This window comes from Suricata suricatta, chromosome 5 (assembly GCF_006229205.1).
Source record: "Suricata suricatta isolate VVHF042 chromosome 5, meerkat_22Aug2017_6uvM2_HiC, whole genome shotgun sequence".
NCBI classification, from domain to species: Eukaryota; Metazoa; Chordata; class Mammalia; order Carnivora; family Herpestidae; genus Suricata; species Suricata suricatta.
The window spans coordinates 40,022,469-40,042,511 of NC_043704.1; positions in this window are offsets into that span (position 1 = coordinate 40,022,469).

A 20,043-nucleotide genomic window follows, 5' to 3' on the forward strand; every position below is an offset into this window, starting at 1 on the left:
AGGGGGTGATGGCTAAAATAGGTGAAGGGGATTTAAAGTATACTTATCACAATGAGCACTGAAAAATGGATGGAATTGTTGAGCCATTAGATTATACACCTGAAAGTAATAGAATATTGTATGTTAATTATACTGGAATTAAAATTTTAATAAAAATATCAATAAGTAAATAAAAATAAAAAATAAAATGATATAACTCTATGATGTTTACAAGGGATGCTTTATACATTAAGACACAAACAGGTTCATGATAACCCATCTAGAAGATATACCAACACCAAACATGATAAAGCTTATATAAGCTATGTTAATAGTAGGTATAAGCCTACTGTGTCTGACACAGTAGTTTTAAATTTTTTTAATGTTTATTCATCTTTGAGAGAAAGAGAAAGGGTGTGAGTGGGGGAGATGCAGAGAGAGAGAGGGAGACACAGAATCTGAAGCAGGCTCCAGGCTCTGAGCTGTCAGCACAGAACTGGACACAGGGCTTGAACCCATGAACCATGAGATCATGACCTGAATGGAAGTCAGATGCTCAACCAACTGAGCCATCCAGGTGCCCCTAGACACAGTAGGTTTTAAACAAGAAATCTTACCAGAAATAAACAGGCATTTCATAATGATAAAACAGCACAGCATAGTAATTATAGGCAACAATTCTGTACCATATACTTTAAAATTGCTGAGACTAAATCTTAAATATTCTTGCCACGTAAAAAGAAATAATTATGTGGTGTAATCAATGTAGTTATTTAAAACTACAATGGCAATTATATTGTGATATATAAATGTATCAACATGTTTTGCACTTTAGATTTACACAATGTTAAATGTAAATGAATTCTCAATTTAAAAAATCAATTAGGAAGATATTAGAATTCTAAATGTATCTACACCTAGTAACAGAGAAATATGCAATTATAGTCAAGAAATTTTAATATCCTTTTTGGTAACATAACATCCAGCAAGGCTACGGAAGACAGGTGCAACCTATCAACCAACCTAACCTAACTGACATTCATGGAATAAGACCCCAAATCACTCAATTATTTGAGTCTCTTGGGGACATGCATTTTAGAAACTAGAATTATTTGCATTGTTAGAAAGATTATGTAGTATACATAAAATTCAGGTCCACATTCTCTTATCTATAATTATCCAAAAAGCTCTGGAAACCAAATTTTTGGTCAGCTTAGAGTACTCAAAACTTCTTTGGAAGCAGAATCTGACCTGACATGAAACATGGGTTGTCTCTCAGCTTCCCCTCAGCCATAAGTGATGCTGCAATTCACTGATGTTTCATTGTTTGTTTTATTTTATAGTTTTGTAATTAACTACACCATGAACAGTTTGAAACTGCTAAAGATGCCCTTGTAGGTAACAGCGAAATAGAAAAAGAGGCATCTGCCAATATCTAGAGGGCACAGAGTAAAGATATTACAGAAGCTTCAAAACAAGCTTGCAGTTGGAGGCTTTAAAGGATTTCCTCATACTAATGAAAAGACTACATTAAACCTTATTAGTTCACCAAATATGCATCCGTAGAAGTGCAATTAAGCTAGAAAAAGACTTGCATTGAAGAAATGCTGAACATTAACGATGATGTGCCTGTTGTGCATTCCTTCCAGGGAAAATTCTGCAATGGGAATATTACTGAAATAGCTGAAAATATAGTGAAGCAGGTGGATAATTGTGAGAAAGATGCTGACTGTGGGGAAAAAAATTCTCTGGATGATATGGGGAAACTGTAATCAGTTAATTGCTGACCTTGAATAAAACACAAGAGGTCAGATCAGTTGCATCAATTAAAGAAAATGTGCTTGGGTAGATACCCATGTTAATAGCTCAGATGACATTGAAAGAAGCTTTCTACCACTATGTTCCTTGAAAACATTTTGCTGTGAAAGAAGTCTATCCCAGAAGTCCACATCCTACGTTATTGAAAGCCCAGAGTAAGGAAAGTTGCGGAGACAGAGGTAGATTCCTGGTTGCTTAGGGTTTAGGTGAGACAGGGGATAAGGATGATAGCTAAAGTGTTCAGTTTCTTTGACATGATGAAAATGTCCAAAAATTGACTGTGGTGATGGTTGCATATATCTGTGAATATACCCCAAACCAATAAATTGTATATTTTTAAAAAACAAGTGAATTGTACAGTACATGAATATTTCCACAAAGCTGTTAAAAATAAAGACCAAATCCTAGCTCATCTTCATCTCTGAAGAATTCCTTCTTAGCCATGTTCTCAGAGGTCCAATTCCAACAAAATGATAATGAAAGCAGTATACACAATTCTCCAAGATTCTCAGGTTTAATCATGATTCATTGCATATATAAGTCCAACAATTCAGCTGATCTTGAAATTGCATATACTTGAAATAAAGTGTTTTCATTAGAAAAAAATCAACATAAAATAATTTACAGATTATAATTATACCACTATTTAATTTGCTACTTTATTACTATATAACCCAAGATACTATTAACAGTCTTTAATTATTCAACTTGGAGTGAATATTCATACCTTCTGCTTCAGCACTTCAGTGATTTTGGGGTGTTTCTGCAGACAGTGGTTTTTATATATTACACTGTGCTATGTACATAGCATGTAAAATTTAAATTTTGAAAAGGTATCTGTCCCCAGAATATTATATAAGAAGTTGTGAGGCTGTATGATATCACATCCCCACAGGGCTCTGGGACAGCAGCCTATAACCAGCAGCTCTATAAATAGCTTCATTTCAGGTCATAGTTTACAAATAAATTTATACCAGATTTTTAAGAATGTTTTTTAGAATTTTTAAATTTTGAAAATATAAGAAATTGATTGCTACTTAGAGTGATAGTCTATATCAATGCTATCCAGGAGATATCTGCATTTACAAGTTTATGTTTTCCAGTAGCCTTATTAAGAAAAAAAACAGAGAAACAGATGAAATTAGATTTAAAGATGGTCTCATTTAGCCTGATATTTTAAAACCATGATCATTTCAACTTGTAATCAATACAAACATTGTTTCTTTATTTTACATTCTTTTTTAATCTTATATATTTGAAATATGATATATTTTCTTTACCCTAACCGGGCAACTCAGTTTGGACTAGTCACATTTCAAAGGTTCGAGAGCCACATGTATTCAGTGACTATCCTTTTGGACAGTGCAGAGCTACGTAACGAGACGTGTATCTAATGTAGCATAGCATCTGCATTGATGAAAAACCTCCAGTTCAACAAAATTGCACAATAAAAATAATAGGTCAGATTGAAAAAATATGGAATGTCTCACTCTAAAACTACGTAGCTTTGATAAAGTGAGCCAGAACGACTCAGTAATTTGTATCTGGAAAAATAACATGAAATGCCCAGGAAGGTAGTATATTTTAAAATTCAGCATGGTTACATGGCAATATTTCATATAAAGTAGAGCTGGTGTTACCAAGACAATGTGTGTGAGAGTGTTGTCTTAGCTGTAGGCACCGGTTTTTTGGTTTTGGGTTTTTTGGGGGCAGTGGGGGTGGGGAGGGCAGATGGATGCAACTTACCCGTTACATTCTTCTAGTTTGCTTAAATCATGAATAGATGCTGAATTTTCTCAAATTCTTTCTTCATCAAAGGAAAGGATCATATAACTTTCCTGACTGACTGTTTTTGAACAATGAACCAGCCTTACATTATTGAGATAAATTCCATGTGATCTTGTATTTATCTTTTAAAACAATGGGGAATTCAATTTACTAACTTTTGGCTAAGGACTTTTGCTTTGTTCATGGAAGGTATTGTTCTTTTGTTTTCATTTCTTGTAATGTTGATCTGGGTTTAGTATGCAAGTAATGTCAACTAGTATAAATTTTAAGTACAAAACAAGAGTTACACAATGGCATTTAGAGTAAGTTTCCTTTTCTTGAATTTGTGTCATAAATTCCTTCTGTAATGGTCCTTGTTAATAAAATTTAATGAATGTGCTATTTTGATTATTGAACAAAAATGAAACAACAAACTATACCATTTTCTTCTGCTTTTAACTTTGGAAAGTGGAAAATTTCTTATTATAGCTCTTTCAATTTAACTAATAATAGCAGCTATTGGTTTTAGGATAACTGCATGGTATCTTAGGATCTGTTATGAGGACCTGTAAAGCCAGTTGAAAATATGGGCAAGAGAAATAAAAAATATTAGGAGCTGGTATTTTGAAATGTCAGGGTCCAGAATTGAGTTTATTATACTCTCTTGCATAAAACAGCCTACCATTAGTTGCCTATACAGACCTTTTATTTATATTTCCCAACTGATCACTCCCAATTTATTTTTTACCTTTAAAAAATCTATTTGTTATAGATAAATCTAGTGTTTCAGGGCATACTTTCTTTACCCATATAAATGTATATATATGATAAAACATATTATATATACATATCATAATTTACATATTCATCCTCCTAATGATACTTAGTCTTAATGCCCGTTAACAGTCATTTAGGTTATAAAATAAATTGCAATAAATATCCTTAATAATGTTTACTTGAAGACCTGTGTGAGTTCTTTAGTGCAGACATCCAAGGATGGCTCTGTTGGGTTGTAGACTACTCTTTAAGCATTCAATTTCGCCAAATACTGAAAGTTTGCTGAAAAGTTACAGTATATCTCTCTTCTATAAGGAGAGCCTGTTCCCCCCCTCCTGAACTGTAGGGATTCCTTCTGTTTTCTAGATATTATGATCCCCTTGGCAGCAATATTACTGCAAATGTCTTCCATGTTTCTTGTTTGTCAACTTCTTCCTTGTAGTTTTTCACTAAACACAAATCATTAATTTTAGTGCAATCATATACATCAATACTTTTCATGCAATGCTTGCACTTTATCGGCATTAAGAAATCAACTATTCTGCAAGATCACAAAAGCATTTATATATTTATTCCCCTCTTTATTTTGTACATTTAACTTTAAAATTTAGGTCTTTACTTCACTTTAAATTCATTTACTTATTTTTGGTGTTTTGGATCCAACTCTGTTTTCCTTTGCATATTGAGCCAAGCCTCCTAATATCACTTACTAAAAAACACATCCTTTCTCCATTGATTGGTAATGACCTACTACCACATTTATTCACTAATCGGTTTCTAGATTCTATATTCAGTTTCCCTTCTATTAGTTTATTATGTGGCTGTCCTAAAATATTTTACATGTTATGTATTTGTGATACCTCATATTTCTTTACTTTTAATGTGGGTTTAACATTCAGAAATTATGTTTTTTCTGTTCATATTTTAAAATAGGCACACTGAAAATTTTTATATTCGGCAGGAACCATTTGTCTTCTCTGACCCCAGCCTAGACACAGGGGTACTTCTAGCACAGGACAACAAGTCTGCTAACAGAATGTCCCACCCCCTCCAACCTACCATCCGAAAGAATCCATCTAAACCAGCGCCACAAACATGGCATCGTGCAAGCAACCCTGACGTGGGCAGCATCACACTCTAAAGCGACTCCTCCGCCTGTGAGACGAAAGTACCAGCTCAGCTGAAGCCCAGCAGTAGACTGGAGGACAGAGATCCTGTCTGACTGCAGGCCCTACACACGAATGACAGCCTCCCAGGGGACAATGTAGGGAGAATGCCCTGAAGTCTGGTCTAATCACATTTCTGGCAAAACCACAATCTGACCCAACTCAAGTTCAAGGCAGCCCAGGAGTGACTCATTAACAACACAGAAACCAAACCCACAACAGGCAAAGAGAACCATTGCAGATGAATGAACTGAAGGCAAACACGGCACAGCCGCAAAAGTAAGGCCCATACAACACGCATAGGAGACACCCCTAAAGCTCCAGGTTCTGGTGAATGAGGGATACGGCACTATAAAGCCCCAGGGGACCTCTTCTTTATAAGGCCGTTACTTGAAAAGCAGGAGATGTTGCTGAGATATTGCTGGCTTTCCTAATACACAGAAACAGGCCCAGAGTTAGATAAAATAAGGAGACAGAGGATATGCCCCAAATGAAAGAATAAAACAAAATCAGGGCAAAAGAGCTAAGCAAAATGGAAATGAGTAATATTCTTACAGAGAATTTAAAGTAATGGTCATAAATATACTCACTGAACTTGAGAAAAGAGTAGTGGAACTCAGTGAGATCCTTAGCAAAGAGATATGGAGCATGAAAAGAACCAAACAGAGATAAAGAATTCAACAACTGAAATTAAAAACACACTAAAGAGAATAAATAGGAGACTACAGGCAGCAGAAGAATGGATCAGTGGCCTAGAGGACAGAGTCATGGACAACAAGCTGAACAGGAGAGACAATAAAGACTTTAAAAAATGAGAACAGATTAAGGGAATTCAGCAACACCATGAAATGTAACATTTGCATTATAAGGATCTCAGAAAGAGGAGAGAGAGAAATAGAGGCAGAAAATTTATTTGAAGACTAACCATTATTTACAATAGCCATATTATGAAAGCAATCCAAGTGTCCATTGATTGATGAATGGATGCAGAATACATGGAATATATATACAATGGAATATTACTCAGTTATAAGAATGAAATCTTGTCATTTACAACAGCATGGACAAATCTAGAGTATATAATGCTAAGAAAATAAGTCAGAAAAAGGCAAATATATGATTGTACTCAAATGTAGAATTTAAGAAAAAATAAATGAGGAAAAAAGAGACAAACCCCAAAACAGACCTTTTTTGAGAGAAAGAGAAAGAGAGAGAGAGAGTCTGTGCATGCAAATGGTGGTAGGGAAGAGAGCGGGGTAGAGAATCTTCAGCAGGCTCTGCCCTCAGCACAGAGCCTGATGCAGGGCTTCAGGTGGTGCTTGTCTCCACAGCCCTGAGATCATGACCTGAGCCAGAATCCAGAGACTGATGCCCAAGTCAGGCACCCACAGACTTAACTACAGAGTAGTAACTTATTGTTACCAGAGGGGAGGTAGATGGATGGGTGAGGGTGAGTGAAATAGGTGGACGGGATTAAAAATACACTTATCATGATAAGTACTGAATAAAGTATAGAATTACTGAATCACTATACTGTGCACCTTAAATTAACATAACAATGAATGCTAATTATATTAGAATTTAAAAATAAAATAAAAATAATTTTAAAATAAAATGGTTTATTTTCATATCTAGAGTTAGTGTATGTAAATGTGAAGGTACAATTTTTATTTGCATAAGTTCATCTTTTATTTTGCAATCTTGGTTATTTTTAGTTATATTTGCTTGTTTTGTTTTTGTTTTCTAGGTTTCCTGGGGTTTAGTAACATTGATTTATGATCCATAATAATTACTTATTTGTATCTTCTTTGCTATACATGCATAACTAAATATATACATATTTATTATACAGGTTAGCTCTTTTGAAAGTATCTCAGCTTTCTGATTTGTTTTGACTAAGGATATGATTATTTAATAATTTTGAATAAATATATCAATGTAGGCTTGATTGTCCATTAAAGGATTACACTTCAAAGTCTAACTATATTGCTTACATTTCAAAGTCTAACTATATTGCACTGGTCTGTGTTTTCACAAAGTAACAAAAATAAATAACTCTAACATTTAATTTTAAAATAATTTCCCCCAAATCATTATTTTGTAGTCTTTGAAAATATAAATCATGGAAATAAGCACATATACTACTAAATAATTATTGGGTAGTATTTAAAGCCATCACGCTGAATCTGGCCATTGAGGACAGTGAAGTGATTCAAGGACCAAAGTTCTCGGGCACTTATCCTTCAGAAATCTGGGAGATGAAGAGACCAGTGAAAGAATAAGACTATGTTAATGGGAAATCCTAGAAGCTAAACTAAAAGTTTCCAAAGGAGAAGGAACACTACTTGTGTTCAATAGTGTTAAAAGATCACGAAAGATGAGGACTGAGTATTGGCCCTTGGTTCTTTCAACATTTAAGTCATTGGTGATCAAAGAACTATTTTAAATGAGTAATAGGGACAAAATTCGATTGGAGTGGGTTAAGAGAGCTCAGAAAGAGATACTGGAGATAACCAGTATATATAGTCTTTTTCTAGAAATTTTGCTTAAAAGCAGTGTAATATACATTTGCACCAGTGTGGCTGGATGTAGAGTGTATTATGCTAAGTGAAATTAGTCAGGTAGAGAAAGACAAATACCATATGATTTCACTCATATGTAAAATTTAAGAAACAAAAGAGATGAACATAAGGAAAGAGGAAAAAGAGAGGGCGGCAAATCATAAGAGACTCATAACTATACAGTATACACTGAGGGTTGATGGAAGGAGGTGGCTGGGGGAGGGGTCAAATGGATGATGCATATTAAGGAGGTCACTTGTGATGGGCCCTGGGTATTGTATGTAAGTGATGAATGAATCACTAAATTCTACATTTGAAACCAATTTTACCACACATGTTAACTAGAATTTAAATAAAAAGTTGAAATTAAAATAAAAAGCACTATAAAATAGAAATGAGAATAAACTTGGGGAACCAGGATAAAAGATTTAAATTCTGCGTCCACCATCTGCTAGTTGTGTGATGTTGCATAAATTATTCATTGTATCTTTACCTTGGTTTTCTCATTTGTAAAATGAACTTTTCTTATAAGAATATCAGAAAATTAAATGAGTTAACGGAGTCAAAATATGTAAAGCTATCCTGGCAATGTCTGACACATAGTTAATGCTATGCAATTTTGAACTATTATTATTTAATAGAACCAGAGAAAATGAAGAGAAGCAGGAGGAGGTGGGTAACCAGAAAAGTACTTAAGCATTTGTTTGGCCGCTGAGGGAAATGGTTGGCTAACAAGGAAAACCTGATGCAGGAGAGAGGAGGGAGTTAAGAGAGCATGCCCTTGAGTAATCTGGAAAAGGTACCACCTAGCATTTTAGCGAATGGTTTGTTTTGTTTATATCACAGAGGTTGTATCCAATCCAATGTACCAGGAGGAGATGTAAAATATAGGGCGACTCTAGATGCAGGCAAATATTTGATGATGGGAAGTTGTGTATATCTTCTGATCAATTCTAGTTTTTCAGTGACCTGGGAAGCAATGTCATTACCTGTGCATCGGAGGAAGTCTTGGATACTTGGCTTCATGTTTGCCTTACTGTGATTACTGTTCTTCAGAATTAATTAAAGCTTCTTAATAGGTCAAAATGGATTTCCTCCTCCACTTGAACAATGAAATTTTGGTTCGTAAAAGAAATAAAAATTTTATCCTTGCTACCTTACAGTCTCAGCTGGGAGGTGAGTCATAACCAATTAATAAGTAAAAAAGGCAAAGACAAAGTAAAAATCCATGGATTGCACCAGGGATTGATTTGGCCACCTCGGCATGTCTCACTTCCTTCAGCTGCTCAGCTGCTGATTCTTTCCATGATGCATTTCCTTTTTCAGGAAAGCCCCTGCTTTTTCTTTTTTTCTAGGTTGCTTTAATTTGGCTCCTCTTTTATTCTTTCTACAATTCTCTGGACACATGTATCAGTTCAATTGCTCTAAACACATATATATACGAAAAGAGACAACTAAAACTGAGAAATCCTGGTTTTATGTTTTATGGGGTTATCTGAGCTTAGAGTCTATTTGAACTAGAACAGAATTTGCATCTTGCAGAAAATTAGAAGTCCTTGTAAACAGAATTATAATTGCTAATAGTTTTGTGGAAATTTTTAGGGGTCATTTTTCATTTTTAAAAAGTATTATCACTTTTTCAAATTTTGAGATTGGTATAAATGCTGTTGAGTAATTTCTGTGTACAGACCTACAAATATTTTTACTGTAAAATTCTTAATACATATTTGGAAATCATTCATAGAATCACTGAATCATTATATTGTACACCTGAAACTAATATAACACTGTATTTTAATTATACCTCAATAAAAATTATACACAGAAGAAAAAAATAGAAGAATTCAGATAAAGAAATTTAAGTGAATCAGAAAAAGATCAAAAATTATTCCTTTAGACTATTGCTTTTGATCAGTCCCAGTGAAACAATATATTGGGATCTATGGAAAATCTAGTTATGAAAAACATGTATCTTAATTTTTTTTCTCTCTCTTATGCTCAGCAATGTTCCCTGCTTCTGGAAACTCCTTCCAGAGGGAACAGTCATTTCCCAATATAACCCTGCACCTAGTCCAAAATATATTGAGTCAGTGAGACTCTAGGGCCCAAGGGCAGGCTGCCTTAAGATGGCAACTTTGGCATAAAGAGTATTCTGACCAAAGGCAATCAAGGCTCTACTGGCCCAAGAGAAGCTTTCACCACTCCCTTAACTATGTAGAAGAATCTGAATTGGGGGGTCTTTCCCAGAATAAGGGTTATTAGCACAGATAAATTTTATCTTAGTGGCCCATCTGCATGGCAGGATAAACATCTAACAACCAAACATCTGCTCTTCTTATTGCTCTGTGAAGAGCATTCTTTCCCTTTGAAGTCCCAGACCTCTACCCCTTGTTTTTAGTTCAGAATGACAGATACACCTCATTTTATCTGTCTTTGGCATCTCCAGGTCTATGTGAACTGCCTGGGTATATGCTATTAAATAGGACTTTCTCTATTAATCTGTCTCATGTCAATTTGATTCTCTAGAAAGTCTCTTGAAGGAGACAGAATTTTTTTCTCCCCAGCAAGATTGACTGGGGCCAGTGAATCCCTTCCTTGGGAATTTTGGATTGGATACCAGGTGAGGCACCCTAAGTCAAACTTTGTGTTACTGGGATCATAGTATTTAAAGCTCCAGAGATGTCCAGACCCAAATCCCTACCATGTAGATTAGAGGAAAAAGGCAATTAAAAGGGAGAAAGATATTCAGAGGGAAATTCAGGAGAAGATAAACTGACTTTTGGAAATTTTTTTGCAGGCTTTAACAGTGCTAATTCCAGTTCCTAAAGTCCATCTTCATTTCTTCCCTTGAGCCTTGTGAGATATGTAAGCATTCTATAGTATATTGCTATTGTTTCCCCCCCAAAACTATATCTAATTTGGTTTTGTCCCTTATAACCAAGGAGTTACTCTTTAAGACATCCATCCTTATAAGCAAGCCCAGAAGAAAGAAATGCAATTGCAATCTAAGTGATTTGGTAGCTAATAAGTAGGCGGTCATTTTATTCTGCTTAGCTTGGAAAAATTAAGAAATTTTGAACAGAAAAGATAGAATTTACTGATAGTTAATTAAAACTCCAATTGGAAACAAACAACCAAGAAAATTCTAAGACATGGTCCTTTTCCATAAGCATCTAACAATTTAGTTGGTAAGAAATAGAAATGTAATTAGAAAATATGTTTATACACACACACACACACAATGTTTATTTATGATGCCATATGTGGTTCAGACAAATAAGAGTCTAGAGAAGAAAGAGGTGGCTATGATAGTTAGGGAAGCCTTATGGAAGGCATGGACCCAGGCATCACCTTGAAGGATGTTCAGAAACTAATTCATTCATCCACAGAATTAGCTGGATAATCACTAATATACTAGAGATTGTTATAAATAGTAATGTTATAATAATTAATAATATAAGGGCCTGGCCTATGGAAAATTTTAATGTATTGATGAAGATAAATCTGTAAACAAAAACTTTGAAAAAATGGGTCACTACCCTCTGGTAGGTTAAAAACTGCGTCCTTTATAATTACAAACAAACTTCTTCAAAATAGACTCAAAATTTCCTTTTCTAGTCTCAGCTTCTCTCATTTGGTTTCCTGCTAGTGTGTGAAACTGAAAGTGGCCAAAATGGAATTCTTAACACTCCCATTGGCTCCTTCCGTAGTGGCTTGACATTTTGATTGTGTGTTATTTTCTTTGTGCAAGAGCAACCGAAAACTTGGTTTCTATGGCAAATTTCATTTTAAAAGCATACAGAACCTCTCTTGGAGTTTATAGGTTTGCTTTCCAGTTATTTTAATTTAGAAACTTTTTGTTTACAAGAAAAAGATTTCCTTGCTTATCTCAAAAGCTTCTTTTATCACAGTATCAGTTGAGAGGGTAGCTGCTCCAGAGTGACCAATCAAATCCATTTATAGAATTTAGTTGGAGGAAGAGATAATCTCAAGAGCATCAAAATGAGGGCTTGAAGAAGAGTCCTGACATTGGAACTAAGTAATTATTCTGTATTTAAGATAATTCTTCAATGTACTGTATTCTATGATTCTCTGTGTTTAATTTCCCCACAATAAATTGATGGCTTCTTCACCTCCTTTGTACATTACAACATTCTACCTTTTCAAGTTCACTTAGCTACGAAGTCTTTTAACTTGATCTATCTGATAAGCTTGCATAAATTGGACTGACTCATGAATTCTCATAACTTGGGCTAACTCGTTCATTCTCATAGAGTCTATGGATCCTGCATTCTTCCAGCTTCAGCTATTGGCTATCAGTTCAGAACTTACTCCCTCCTGCTAAATTTTGAAAGTGAGTATTTTACTGGTCACCTTCAGACAAATGCCCAATTTTATTTTAGTTAACTATGCCTGAGAAAAGTATAGCTTTCCAGTTTTCCAGGGCTTACTCATTAATGTAACATCGGCTGGGGTAAAGATCATAATGTCTTACACACCACAGAGACCTTATTTAGGGTGGAAAGACTTAGGCAATCTTCTGATGATCAGTACTGGCTGAAGTTGAGTTAAAATAGAGAAAAGGGGTTGTAACCAGCTTTAAAAAGAATAGATATTTAATCTTACATTGAAATTTATAACAGTTTAAACTAAATGAAAATCATTTAAGATAAACAATAAACATTTTAAAGCATATATTCATCATTTTCTCCTGTATTCTTGGAACTTTTTTGAAGTTTATTCATTTATTTTGAGAAAGAGAGAGAGTGCAGAAGGGGCAGAGAGACGGGGAGGAGAGGGGGGAAGGAGAGAAAGAGAGAGAGATCAATCTCAAGCAGGACCCACACTGTCAGTACACAGACCAATATGGGGCTTGAACTCATGAACCATAATAGCACAAGCCAAACTGAAACTTTGAGTAGGATGCTCAACCAACTGAGCCACCCAGGCGCCCCTTCTTAGAACTTTTTATTATCCATTTTGTATATCTTTCCCTTCCTACTTCTATATGTTAATTAATACCTTCTATGTTAATTAATATCTTCTATAATTTGCTAACACTAAAATATAAGTTATAAATATTTGATTTTACTCACATTTTTTTTACCAGAAAAACTTAGCTTCATGAAAGCACTCAGCCATTTTATTTTTCTGTTGCTGAGTTAGTAAAAATTTTCTAAAATATTATATACAAAAAACAATTTGTAAAATCAGAATTGAGATTTTTTCTATAACCAAATACTCTAAATTACTGTAGACCTGATGAATCACCTTGGCACATGATTCCATGGTTACAGGAAATTTGAGTGGCAGAATGGAATTGCTCAGCCCAAGTAACCATACTATCTATGTTCTATGGACCTCTGTTTTACTTTTAACAATTCTGGGCAAAATATAAAAAATACACAACAATTTTGACTTATTTGCTTGAGGAGATTTTATACAACATTATACATGTCCTCCATTTTGGGTTATGATCTCCTATAGATGTGTAAGCTACGGTGGCAGCCACCCTTATGGTGGTCCAGCATTCTATCAAACTCGAGACCCTGAGAGCCTGGACCAGTGGTAATGTGTATTCAGATTGTCCTTGGACATGGCTTCTATATCTTTACACTGAAACTTCTCAATGGACCATTCTTCCTCAGCACCCTTCCTTGTACATCCCCAAATAATTTCCTAAAGAACTTTGTGTTATAGGTACCATATGCTAAAAGTGACACTATGCTACCAGATACTAAGAGTGTTCTATCACAGACCACAACCATAACCACAACAAGCCACCACATTCAGTTAAGGTATTGTATCAAGTTTCAAGAATGTTTTGATGGATCTTCGATTGTGAACCTGATAAAGACACAACACCAAATGTACTTTTTTTTTTAAAGAAATGCCTCATGATATAGCTTCTATTTGTCTTCTGTCAAATCCTCTAGTTTTATGATTCCAACTGTTCACAAGAGGCATTTCTATCACAATGTGTTAAGAAACTTGAAATCTTTTTTTTTGTTTAAAGAAAATCTGAAGAGATCCCAGCTATCACATGTTACCAAATACTACATGTACTATAAGCTCATAATAATTAAAGCCATGTGATACTAATCTCTGATCAGTAGAAATCATAGAAGTTCCTGAAATAAAGTAATGTGCATTTATACATTTAAATCAACTATGTGATATAGTAAATGACATTATAGAAACTTAACTATTTGGAATAAATATTGTATCATTATCTCATATGAACATATTTTCTTTTTTATTGTTTATTTATTTTCAGAAAGAGAGAGAGAGTGCATGCATACGCACATGAGCAAGTGGAGGAGGGGCAGAGAAAGAGGAAGAGAGAGAATACCAAGAAGATTCTGGTCTGTCCGTGCAGGTCTGAGTCTCACAATCCAGGAGATTGTGACCTGAGCCTAACTTGAGTCAGACATTTAACTGACTGAGCCTCCCATGTACCACTATAAATACATTTCTAATGAATTTAAAAATGAGATGTAAAAATCCAAAAAGCCCTGCAATAGCACTAAAAGTCTTACAAATGATATAATTTGGAGAAAAAGTTATTTTAAAGCATATGTAGAAAATTAAAAAATTCAACAGGTTATCAATGTTTAAAATATTTTGTATTAATGGACAATCTGGAAGAAATGGATAAATTCCTGAAAATATATAAACAACAAAAACTGAAACAGAAAGCTTAAATAGATTGACAACCAACAAAGAAATTGATTCAGTAATCAAATATTTCCCAACAAACAAGACTAGGGCCCAATGGCTGCCCATGGGAATTCTACCAAACTTTTAAAGAAGAGTTAATACCTATTCTTCTCAAACTATTCCAAAAAAATAGAAATGGAAGGGGAGAAAAAAGCCTTCCAAACTCATTCTACAAGGCCAGCATTACCCTGATACCAACACCAGATAAAGACCCACTAAAAAAAGAACTAAAGGTCAATATCTCTGATAAACATAGATGCAAAAATTCTCAACAAACGACTCACAAACTGAGTGCCTGGGTGGCTCTCAGTGCAGTTAAGTATCTTGATTTTGGCTCAGGTCATGATCTTATGGTCATGTGATCTAGCCCTGTGTTTGCCATGGAACCTGTTTAAGAATGACTCTCTCTCTCTCAAAAAAAAAAAAAAAAAAAGACTGACTCACTCTCTCTTTCATGCCCTCTCTCAAAATAAATAAACATAAAACCAAATACCAGCAAACCAAATCCAAAAATACATTAAGTAATCATTCACCACAATCAAGTGGGATTTATTCCTGGGATGTAGGGTGGTTCAATATTTGCAAATCAATCAGCAAGATATATCATGTTAACAAGAAAAGCAGAAAAACCTTATGATTATTTCAATAGATGCAGAAAAAGGTTTTGATAAAAATGTAACAAAATATAACATCCATTCATGATTTTAAAAACCCTCAACAAAGTAGGATTAGATGGAATATACCTCAACCCAATAATGGCCTTATATGAAAAACCCACAGCTAACATCATACTCAATGGGGAATAAATAAGAGCTTTTCCCCTAAAGTCAGGAACAAGACAAGGATGTCCTATCTCAACACTTTTGTTCAACATAGTACTAAAGTCCTAGCCAGCTACAGCAATCACACAACAACAAGAAACAAATGGCATCCAAATTGGCTAAGAGGAAGGAAATTTTTCATTATTTGAGATGACATGATACTAGATACAGAAAACCCTAAGGACTCCACCAAAAAACTACTTGAATTGATAACTGAAGTTAGTATAGTTCCTAGACACAAAAATCAATATACAGAAATTCATTGCATGTATATACTCTAATAAAACAGGACAAAGAAATTAGGAAAACAATCCGATTTCTAATTGCACCAAAAATAAAATACCACATTATAAACATAACTAAAGAGGTGAAAGACCTGTACCCTGAAACTATAAACCATTGATGAAAGAAATTTAAGAGGACACAAAGAAATAGAAAAGCATTCCATGCTCATGAGTTGGAAGAACAGATGCTGTTAAAATGTCTATACTCCCCAAAGCAATCTGTACACTTAAAGCAATCCCTATCAAAATACCATCAGCATTTTTCACAGAGCTAGAATAAACAATCCTAAAATTGTTATGGAACCACAAAACACCCTAAATAGACAAAGCAATCTTGAAAAAGAAGAACAGAGCTGGAGGCATCACAATTCCAGACTTCAAGCTAAATTACAAAGCTGTAGTCATCAAGACAGTATGGTACTGGCACAAAAACAGACACATAGATCAATGGGACACAATAAAAAGCCCAGAAATGGACCCACACCTCTGTGATCAACTAATCTTTGACAAAGCAGAAAGAATATCCAATGGGAAAAAGACAGTCTCTTTAACAAAGGGTGCTGGGAAAACTGAATAGCTATGTGCAAAAGAATGAAAGTGGAACACTTTCTTATACCACAGACAAAAATAAATTCAAAATAGATGAAAAACCTAAATGTAAGCTATGAAACCAACGAAATCCTTGAGGAGAACAGAGGCAGTAAACTCTGACATTGGTTGAAGCAACTTCTCGCTAGACATGTCTCCAGAGGCAAGGGAAACAAAGGCAAAAATAAACTAGTGGGACTCCATCAAGATAAAAACCTTCTACACAGGAAAGGAAACAATAAACAAAATTAAACTAAAAGGCAACCTATGGAATGGGAGAAGATATTTGCAAATGACATAGCTAATAAAGGGTTAGTATCCAAAATGTGTAAAGAATTATAAATCTCAACTTCCTACAAACAAATAATCCAGTTAGAAAATGGGAAGAAGACACAAACAACCATTTCTCCACAGAAGATATCCAGATGGCTAATAGAGACATGAAAAGATGTTCAACATCAGTTATCATCAGGGAAATGAAAAAACAAAACTACAGGGAGATATCACTTCAAAACTGTCAGAATGGCTAACATTAACAATACTGAAAACAATAGGTGTTGGTGAAGACCCAGAGAAAAAGGTGCCCTCTTACACTGTTGGTGGGAATGCAAACTGTTGCAGCCACTCTAGAAAACAGTGGATATTTCTCAAAAAATTAAAGTAGAATTACCACATGATTCAACAATTCCACTACTGGGTATTTCTCCAAAGAAAATAGAAACACAAATTTGAAGATACACATGTATCCCTATGTTTATTGTAGCATTATTGACAATAGCTAAACTGTAGAAGCAACTGAAGTGTCCATCAATAGATAGATAAATAAAGAAGTAGTGGTACATTTATACAACATGGGTGGATAGAGGATATAATGCTGAGTGAAATGAGTCAGTCAGAGAAAGACAACCACCACATGATTTCACTCCCTTGTGGACTTTAAGAAAAAAACAGATGAACATGGGGGTTGATGGGTTGAGAGAGAGGCAAACCTGTTTTCTAATCATAGGAAACAGTTACTAGAGAGAAGTGGGGGGTGGGTTAAATGAGTGATGGGTATTAGGAGGGCACTTGTGATGAGAACTGGGTGTTGTATGTAAGTGCTGAAGCACTAAATTCTTCACCTGAAACTAATATTACACCGTATGCTAAGTAACCGGAATTTAAATAAAAACTTGAAAAAACAGTTTGCGCTAAGATGATATAAATAAAATAGGTTAAAGTGCAAATATCAATATTGACATTAATAGTTCTACTCTCTGAATAAGATTGCTTTTTTTCCTTCAACTTAACCCTATATATTTTTGTATGATAAATGAATTTTATTTGGTAATTAAAATTAATGTTAGAGAAAAAAGCTAATCAAATTTATTATTGATTTAGCATATAAAAACTTGAAAAAAGATTTTTCCACAAAAAAGGGATTATCTACTGTTTTACCTTTAAATTGTTAAGTTTATGTTTTCTTACAGTTTCACTCATCATTTGTTATAAATTTCAACTTTAAGCCACAGAAATTGTCCACAGCTTCCATTCCTTAGTGATGATATATTTGATGGCAGAGTCTATGATTAAATATCCAACAATGTCTAGCAGTATCCACAATATTTCATTTGTAAACTTTCTTGCCCATAGAGTAATTTTAAATAATTCTAATACCAAAAGCTTTGTATCCATCACTCAGTTCAAATTTACACAGACGTAAGAGTCTTTTAAAGGATATGATAAACTATAATATTGTTTTACTACTGACTTTTTCAAAATATGGTCACAGAAAGTTTTCTCAGGCCTTGGGCTACTGACTCAGTTATATTCTCACAATATCCTGTGTAGATCACAATATTCCTGTACTATTATCAGATTGCCTGTCACTCAACCTTTTTTGCAATCTTTATTATTTTTTATTTTTTAAGTTTTTATCATAATTCCTGTATAGTTAACATCCAGTGTTATATTAGTTTCAGATGTACAGTATAGTGATTCAACAATTCTGTACATAACTCAGTGCTCATCATGATAAATGTATTCCTAATCCCCTTCACTTTATTACCCATTCTTCCACTCACCTCCAATCTGGTAACCATCTGTTTGTTCTCTATCCTTTTCTTTTTTCTTAAATGTTTATTTGGAAGACAGAGCATGTTAATGGGGAAGGGGCCTAGAGAATGGGTGAGAGAGATAAGAAGAGATAATCCCACACAAGTTCTGTGATGTGACTGCAGAGCCCAATAAGGGGCTCAAACTCAAGAACTGTGAGATCATGACCTGAGCCATAATCAAGAGTCTCCACATCTTAACACTTGCTATTTTCCTTCAATTTATGTATTGATTTTAGCCATTTCTCTCATTGGGTAGTCCTGATTTGCATTTCCCTGGTGACCAGTGATATTGAACATCTTTTCATGTGCCTGTTGTCCATGTGTACATCTTTGAAGAAATGTCCATTCATGTCTTCTTCACATTTTTTAAATGGGTTATTTAGTTTTGGGGTGTTCAGTTGTATCAATTCTTTACATACTTTGGATATTAATTTTTTATTGGATATGTTATTTGCAAATATCTTCTTTCATTCCATAAGTTATTTTTTCATTTTGATTATTTCCTTCATTGTGCAAAATCTTTTTATTTTGATATGGTCTCAACAGTTTATTTTTGCTTTTGTTTCCCCTGCCACAGGAGACATAACTAGAAAAATGTTGCTATAGCCAATGTCAAAGATATTACTACCTGTGCTCTATTCAAGGACTTTTATGGTTTCTGGTCTCACGTTTAGGAATTTAATCCATTTGCATTTATGCTTGTATGTGGTGTAAGGAATTGATCCAATTTCTTTGGTTTGTAGCTATCCAGTTTTCCCAATATCATTTGTGGAGGAAACTATCTTTTTCCCACTGTGTAGTCCTTCCTCTTTTGTCAAAAACTGACCACATAACTGTGGATTTCTGGATTTTTAAAATTCTCTTCAATTGATCTGTGTCCATTTTTGTCAGTACCATACTATTTTGATTACTACAGCTTTGTAATATAACTTGAAGTCTGGAATTGTGATACCTCCAGTTTTTTCGTTTTCAATATAGCTTTGGCTATTCAGGGTATTTCATGGTTGCATACAAATTTTAGGATTGCTCTAGTTCTGTGAAGAATGTTGTTGGTGATTTGATAGAGATCACATTAAATGTGTAGATCGCTTTGAGTAGTATAGACATTTTAACAATATTTGTTCTTCCAACTCATTTTCTTTCATCAATATTTTATAGTCTCCAGAGTACAGGTCTTTGACCTCTTTGGTTAAGTTTACCTAATCTTTTCTTAAAGAACTTTTCTTAAAGTTTTTGATACTAAAACAATCAGGGGAAGAAACTTTAAGATGTGACTATTTCTGGCACTATACTAATTCAACACAAGATTCCATCTTGCTGACATGAAAATACAGGTTTTATTGGCATCTGTATGTAGAAGACAGTTTTCCTTTTGATCAAACCATGGGATACTTTAGCTCTATTTCTCACTTGTTGGAGCAAGATATCAAGATCTTTAATAAAATAGATTAAGTAGATTAAAAAGA